We start from the raw sequence: 8999 nt of genomic DNA, 5'->3' as shown, positions 1-8999 counted from the left end.
TAATTACGTAAAATTTGATTCACGATTGTCCTCCTTAGGCTACTAGGGCCTGCAGAAATACCTTGTTCTCCAGTGGAAACCGCTCTTAAGAATTAAGTGAATTCCTTTATTTGTCCCATATAAAGTAACCTTATCATGTCTTATTTTTGTTCGGTTTTTGAGTTTTTTAAAGCAGCTTTATTGAGGTGTATAGTAAACTGCACATACGTAAAACGTACAAGATTGTTTTGACATGAGACTATTTTGACGTGCTACCACATATGAATGAGAAGTAAAGTCTGGGTAAAGTAAAGCCTGTCTTTTCTCATTTGAAGCTAGGAAATATTGTTGCATATGTTTTATTGATTTCAGTAATTTCATACCACTGTTAGTGGTGATATTTAGATATAGTAAGCACAGTTAAAATTAAGGAACTTTGAAAGTTCCTACTTTCTGGAGGGTAATGTCCCGGGTAAAGCAGTCCTCCAATAGGTTTCCTTGTAATTTTAAAAGTGAATTTAGTTACTAAACTTTGAGTTATAAAAGCTGTCCACCTTTTGTTATTTTTTATGTTATGTTAACAACCAAATGCACTTTAAAAAGAGTTTTCAAAGCTCTAATTTTGCTTCTATTGTATCCCTAACACATTGCAGAGCAAACAATATATGCTTGGGATTTAAATCAACAAATCTGTGTACCCTCAAAAGACATGAAAAACTCAAGTGCTGTAGCAATCTCTTTCAAATCATGTGCTAAACTACAACAAGAACCTTTATTATTATTTTTTTTTACTTATTTATTTTATTTTTAAGTGAGCTCTGTGCCCAACCTGGGGCTTGAACACACAACCAAGAGTCCATGCTCTACCAACTGAACCAGTCAGATACCCCAAGAATTTTTCTTTTTTTATATCCTTAGGACTGACCACAAGTTAGATCGTCACTATTTTTAAATATACAAATGAATGAAACTTCTCCCATGATTTTCAGCGCCAATTCTTTCATCAGAATATGCAGCTAATGCACTCTTTGTACCAACCTTAACCCCCAGTTATGTGCCCTCTTTATGCTAGGTGCAGTGGTGAGCATGGCAGGCCCATGGAGTGACCTTCATGAAATTTACAGTCTAATCTCATGGAGTAGTATGAAAAAGTACTGCATCTGACAGTGGGTTTTCCAGAGCTGTCTTCAAAAATCAAACCCACTGATTCTTGTGTTTCCACAAAATGTGAAGTCTTCCATTTTTTTGAGGAAAATAACTATATTCCTCCTTTGGTTCACAAAGTGTTAACAAGAGGAGTTAATTCCTCCCAAAACAACCTCTGTTCTAGACAATCAAGTACCCTTCTGATGTAAATAATTAATTAGCACTGCCAGCAGGTGGTATTTCCCCTTCAATATGTGAATCCAATGTGTGTAAATAATATGCAGGAATAATATTTACATGTATTGATATATATTTATACTATATTTTTATACTATGCACACACATATATACTGTGTACACACACACACAAGCAAACACACACAGTTGACCCATGAACAACATGGTGGGTTGGGGCACCGACCAGTAGCATGGTGGAAAATCTACATATAACTTTTAACTCTCCATATACTTAACTAATAATCTACATTGACTAGAAGCCTTACCCAAAACATAGAGTAGATCAACACACACTTTTGTATGTTATATGTATTCTATACTGTATTCTTACAATAAAGTAAGCTAGAAGAAAAAAATGTTAAGAAATGGATAAGAGAAAATACATTCATCGTACTATAAAAAAAATCCACCAATAAGTGGACCCAGGCAGTTCAAACCCATGTTGTTCAAGGGCCAACTGTATATATATACATATGTATGTATATGTATATATGTGTAAAATATTTACACATTATATATAATATATATTTTTACTAAAACATGAACAAGCATTTTACCTATTTAAACATTCTTTATTGTTTACACATTTTATAATTACAAAATAATTCGTGCTTATTCTAAAAAATTCAAGTACAAGCATATAAGTAAAAAATGAACGTTCTCCCTCTCTGCCCTTGGGAACAGGGTATCTACAGTTCATAGTCTAATATGCATCCTTCTGTGCCTTTTTCAATGAACACACACACACAAACAGGGTGTGTATAGCTTTTTATTTTTGATCTTTACTGAAACAGGATCATTATATAATAGTTTATTACTTGCTTTTTAAATTCAAGGTATCATGGACATTCTTTCATGAACAGTCCTAAAACTATATAATTCAATCTTTTTTTTTTTTTCAAGTGTGTGGCTTAGGAAGATAGCTATCACAAGAATAGGGCCATTCTGGTGTTAGCTCAAAAGGAGACTCTAAAACTGTCCTGTAGTAGACATTCAATGAATATTTGTTGACTGATCCAGACCTTCTGATTTCAATTTCACCTTGCCTGTCCCTGTTGTATTCCTCTAGTTCAAATAGACAAATACAGGATTAGCCGAGAACCTAGACTAAAGATTGGACTTGACATTACAGAGTTTAGAGATAGAGATTATCAGGGAGGGAGGCTGACTGACAATTCAAATGATGCAATCACCATGTTCCAAAAACCAATTCATAGTTTGGGGCCTTAAAATTTTTATTTTGCCAGCAGTGCTAGTCTTAGCAATCTTTTCACATATTTTCAGAAAAATATGACTGAGCGAAAATAATTTCTCAATTTAAGTTTTGCTCCCATATATTTATCTTAACCATGTTTCATTTCCTTGTAGTTGTGGATGAAAAAGCAGAAAGACATGCAGTGAATTAATACTAACAGAAAACCTCCCAAATATTATTTCATAACAAAGTATAAATAGATAGATTTTCTCACAAAAAAGTGTTCATTTTTTCATTAGTTCATTCAACATGACCCCTGCTGTCAGGGAGCTCAAGTCTGCTGGGTGAGATAAACAAGTAAACCAACAATTACCCTACAGGATGACAAGAGTCAGACCACACACAATGTGACAAGATAGCAGCATAGACTGGGAGCATGAAGGAAGCCTCTAAATCAGACTGGAGTGGTCAACTAAACCTTCCCTGAATTGTTGACAGTTGGCAGGTTTCAAAGGAATGAATTGGATTACCTAGATTAAGGGAAAAAAGGGTATTACAGACCAAAAAAAAAAAAAAAAAACAGAAGTAGATCTAGGTTTTGTGGGGGCTCGAAGCATGTACAATTTGGAAGATATTCTTGGGGAAAAAGAATACAATATTATAAATATAAAATTTTATGGCTCATGTGAGGGAAGTTTCATTGTATATCCACCTGTTTGAAGAGGCTTGTTCAAAGGAAATAGATCTTTGAGATCTGTATTTCGAAAAAGATCAAAATGTGTGTAGGAGAGTTTATGAGATAAGAACCAATCATGAGTAACCTCTTATGAGCTTTATAATACAAGGAATGGGAGTCCACTGAAGGATTTTTATGGGGAGTGGCCAGATTTTTGTATCAAAAAGATTTCTGGCAGTGCCAGATTTGGTAAAAATTAAATTACATTTCTTTAAAAACACTTAGGTTTTTCTTCTTTGTGTGTTTAAATGGAAGATGATGTAGCTTAATTACAGGTAACAGTACAGTATAAGTTTCATGGGGGTTAAAGTGGATATACATCATAATATTTTGTTTTGACATGTAGGTTTGTTTATAAAGTTTACTCAGAATTATGTGAATTAGTTTTAATTAACTGCATTGCCTTCTAAAATTTATTTCTGAGATGGTGTGGTGGCTGAAATTCTTGTGAGTCAAAATAAAAAGTTCTATTCTTCTTATCACTTAAGAAGTTTTCTGGTACGGACTTTCGCTTTGAGAGGCCCAGTGCATCTAATTCCAAAACTGTTCTATGCCAGGAAATAACTCGGGCCAAGGAGAATAGAGCCTGTTATCAGATAACTGAGTATGTACATGTATTGCTTGGAGAAACCATAGCTCAGAATAGTGGCTCAAAGCGTGCAGTCTGCTAAAATGGTCTCACTCCTGTCTCTGCAACAGCTTCTTAGCCTGATGACTCTAAGACAGTTACCTCACTTCTTTAAGGCCCCATTTTCTCATATCTAAAAAAGAATTAATGACCACTCTCACCTCATAAGGTTATTACAAGGATGAAATGAGACCATATACACTTTTGTGAGAGTCTACCAAGGTATATTTGATGCAGCAATTCCACTTTGAAAAACACAAGACAAATTTAGTCACATATGTGAAAAATAAAATGCGTAAAAGTTTATTCATTTCAGCATGGATTGAAGTTGCGATTAATTGAAAATAAATGAAATGTCCATTCAGAGGGAACAGGTTAAATTAAGGTACATCTGGGCAACAGAACAGCATTTCTCAAAACTTTTAGCCTCAGGACCATGTTACACTCTTAAAAATGACTGAGAACCCCAAATAGTTTTAGTTAATATGGATTACATCTATCATTGTTTACCATTTTAGAAATTAGAACTTAGAAGTAATAAAAATATTTATTCATTTAAAAATAATGATAATAAATCCTTTACATGGAATTTAAACAACATATTTTTAAAAAATAACTATTTTCCAACACAAAGAAAAATCAATTTAAAAAGTGGTATGGTTTATATTTTTGCAAATCTCTTTAATGCCTGGGTTAATAGAAGACAGCTGGATTTTTAGGTCTGCTTCTGCATTCATTCTGTTGCAATGACACAGGACATATAGGCTCTAGAAAACTACTCTGGTGAAAGAGAGTAAAAACGAAAAATAATATCTTAGTGTTCTTATAAAAATAAAGTCAACCTCAACACACTCCTATCATTTTGAGAACCATGGCACTGGAATATTACATGGCTTTTTAAAAGAATGAGGAACCTCTTTATGTGTTGCTGTAGAACAAGCTCTAAGATATGTTGTTAAGTGAAAATATACATAAATAAAAGCAAGTTACAGGGGTGCCTGGGTGGCTCAATCAGTTAAGCATCCAACTCTTGATTTCAGCTCAGGTCATGATCTCATAGTCAAGATTAAGCCCTGCATCAAATCCCATATCGGGCTCCACACTGAGCATGAAGCTTGCCTAAGATTCTCTCTCTCTCTCTCTCTCTCTCTCTCTCTCTCTCTCTCTCTCGGGCACCTGGGTGGCTCAGTTCGTTAATCATCTGACTTGATTTCCGCTCAGTGCTGAGTGTGGAGCTTGCTTGGGATTCTCTTTCTCCCTCTCTCTCTGACCATCCCCTGCTTGCGGTCTCTCTCTCTCTCTCTCTCTCTCAAAATAAATAAACATTAAAAAAAAAAAAAAAAAAAAGAAGGGCACCTGGGTGGCTCAGTCGGTTAAGTATCGACTACAGCTCACGTCATGATCTCACGGTTTGTGAGTTCGAGCCCCACATCAGGCGCTGTGCTGACAGCTCAGAGTCTGAACCTGCTTCAGATTCTGTGTCTCCCTCTCTCTCTGCCTCTCCCCTGCTCATGCTCTTTCTCTCTCAAGAATGAATAAACATTAAAAAAAATTTTTTTTGTTTAAATACATTTTCTCTCTCTCCCTCTGGCCCTCCCCAACCTCATGTGTGCATACATGCACAATTGTGCTTCCTCACTCTCTCTCTCAAAAAAAAAAAAGGTACAGAACCCTGTAATCGTATATTAACAGTGAATTTATTTTAAAAAGTCAGGGAAACTATATACATATAAATACGTATTAAGTTTGTATGTACAGGTAATATCACAGAAAGAATATACAAAAATCTGATAAATTAATTGTCTCTAGATTGCAACCTGGGAAATGGGGTGAGAAGGAATATTTTCTCTTCATTCCCCTATTTGTCTTTTGAACTATCTACTTTATGAAAGTATTAACTAATCAAAAAATTAAATTTGTTTTTAAAAGCAAGGATGATATATATACTTTCCACGGTGCCTGGCAGATGCTTAATAAATTATACATAGTGCCTTTTTATTCTGAGGTAAAATTTTTTTTTTTAATATTTTATTTATTTTTGAGACAGAGAGAGACAGAGCATGAGCAGGGGAGGGGCACAGAGAGAGGGAGACACAGAATCCGAAGCAGGCTCCAAGCTGTCAGCACAGAGCCCAACGTGGGGCTTGAACTGACAAACCACAAGATCATGACCTGAGCCGAAGTCAGCCGCTTAACCAACTGAGCCATCCAGGCGCCCCTGAGGTAAGACAATTATTTTAAAAGCTTTTCAACAATAGGAAAAAATATAAAACAACTGAAAATATTTTATTCTGAATATACATACTCTTATTAAAGTGACTTAGATTATATACACAAAATCTAGGGGCGCCCAGATGGCTCAGTCTGTTAAGCGTCCAACTTCAGCTCAGGGCATTATCTCAGGGTTCACAAGTTTGAACTCCATGTTGGGCCCTGTGCTGACAGCTCAGAGCCTAGAACCTGCTTCAGATTCTATCCCCCCTCTCTCTGCCCCTCCCCTGCTAAGCTCGCTTTCGCTTTCTCTCTCTCTCTTTGTTTCAAAAACAAACATTTAAATAAATAAATACACAAAATCTAAACAGCGTGATAATTGTGGTTATTTAAAATCTGTTATAAAATGATCATAATGATCATTGAGATAAGCAAACAAGTATGTAAAGATAATATCCAATTCAATCATTCAGCAAATAGATGACCTACGAGAGAGAAACCTTAGACAAATTAGAAAACTTCATAGAGACAAATCAGCATTAAACTTTTTAAAAATATCTGGGGCACCTGGGTGGCTCAGTTGATTAAGTACCTGACTCTTGATTTCAGCTTAGGTTCTTGAGTTTGAGCTCCTGGTCAGGTTTTGCGCTGATAGATAGCACAAAGCCTGCTTGGGATTCTGTCTCTCTCTTTCTCTGCCCCTCCCCTGCTCATACTCTCTCTCTCTCTCTCAAAATAAACAAATGAACATTAAAAATAATTTTTGTAAATGTCTAATACTAACCATTGGTTTGAAACAGTTTTTCCTGCTTATCAATCAATTTTAAACACTCTGGGGCTTTTAGTCGTGGGTTTGAGCCACACATTAGGTACAGAGATTACTAATGCATAAGTAAATAAATAAATAAATAAATACACTTTAAAAAAATAAATAATTTTGGGGGCACCTGGGTTGCTCAGTCTGTTAAGCGTTAGACTTTGGCTCAGGTCATGATCTTGTGGGTTCGTGAGTTCCAGCCCCACATCCGGCTTTCTGCTATCGGGAGGGAGCATGCTTTGGATCCTCTGTCCCCTTCTCTTTCTTCCCTTCCTCCTCTTGTTCTCTCTCTTTCAAATAAAAAAAAAATTTTTTTTAATTAAAAATAAACTCTCAGGGGCTTTTAGCAACACATGTTGATTTCCTCTCTCACAGGTCTGTAGGCTGGATGCAGCTTTGCTAGGCTTGACTGGAATCAGTTAGGCTTGACTCCAGGCTGCTGGTTGGGTACAAGCCCACTCCACATATTTCCTCATTCTCCTTGGACCAGTGGCTACCTGGGACGTGTTCTTCTCATGGGGGATTACTGGAGTCCAAGAGAGTAGGCAGAAACATAAGATGCCTCTTGAGGTTTTGGGCCTGGAACTGGCATGCTTGTCTCTTTGGTCCACATCTCACTGACCAAAGCAAGTTATAAGGCCAAACATGTCATCCGTTGGGGTGAGGGGAGATGTCTTCTGCAATCTCAAGTGGGAGACACTGAAAAGTCATGTGATAAAAACATGAATGTAGAATTCCAATAGAGGAAGGTCATGAAGTATTTGGAATAATGATTCAATCGATCATATCATTTTAAAAGAGTTCCATATGTTCCTTAATGGTTCAAGAATAATGGCTAGGTATATGCAGCCCAAGGTACAACATCTCTGGTCCATAAACAGTCTTACCCTGCTGAACTGGTAAGCTAGGTTTCCTTGGGGTGGTAAACATAGAGACAATGAAGTAAATCAAACGCTTTTGGAATAATCTATACCTGTTTGGTATTTATTTAGGGAAGAAGGAACCAAGATAGTGGCAGTAGTAGGAGTTTGTGGCCAGTATGAGCTGCCACCTTGCTCTGGCCCCAGGCTGGTTCCTCAGCTTTCAACCTTGCTGAGAATAGCAGCTCAAGGTGCCTCTGCCGTCACAACCTGGGTTGTCATGAAAGACAAGAAGGTCCAGCAGCAGGATATTTGCTGTGTGTGGCAGAGCATGAAATTGAAGGCTGGGCTAAATGGCAAAGACAGGGTGTTGTGGTACTAAGTTCTCAACATCTACTAGAAGAGAGTCCTCTAATATACACAGAATCTATTTTTCCCTCAAGACAAAACTAATTAAAGATGTAACCCATTCCTGACCAGCTCAACCATTGACTGGACCAAAGTGATCAGCAACTCATCCTAAAGGCCTAACAAAAGAAAAGGTGGGGAGGTTATATGTACTCCAATCTCTATGGTTTTTTATAAACAATGCCTACCTGACATCAATTAAAAGCTAAAAGACTTGAAAAGAAGCAGAAATATGTGACCCAAAATTAAGAGGGAAAAAAAGCCAATGGAAACAGATGACCCAGACATCAAATTAAAATAAAAGGATTTTTTTGTAATTTTTATTGTATCCCGAAGTTATGTTCACACTTCATTTTTTTTTTTTAATGTATACTTAATTTTGAGAGAGAGACAGAGACAGAGCATGAGCAGGGGAGGGCCAGAGAGAGAGGGAAACATAGAATCTGAAGCAGGCTTCAGGCTCTGAGCTGTCAGTGCCCAGCCCGACCCTGGGCTTGAACTCATAAACCACGAGATCATGACCTAAGCCCAAGTTGGATGCTTAACCAACTGAGCCACCCAGGTGCCTCAATAAAAGGATTTTAATACAGGTATACCTTGTTTTATTGCACTTTATTGTGCTTCACAGATATCTTTTGCGCAAATTGAAAGTTTGTGGCAATGCTGTGTTGAGCAACTTTGTTTTTCTAACAGCATTTGCTCACTTTGTGTCTCTGTGTCACATTTTGGTAATTCTTACGGTATTTCAAACTTTTCCGTTATTATTATACTTGTTATGGTGA

This window comes from Acinonyx jubatus, chromosome D1, assembly GCF_027475565.1.
Source record: "Acinonyx jubatus isolate Ajub_Pintada_27869175 chromosome D1, VMU_Ajub_asm_v1.0, whole genome shotgun sequence".
In the NCBI taxonomy this organism is placed as follows: domain Eukaryota; kingdom Metazoa; phylum Chordata; class Mammalia; order Carnivora; family Felidae; genus Acinonyx; species Acinonyx jubatus.
The sequence above is the reverse complement of the archived record's forward strand: the minus strand, read 5'-3'. Positions refer to the sequence as shown.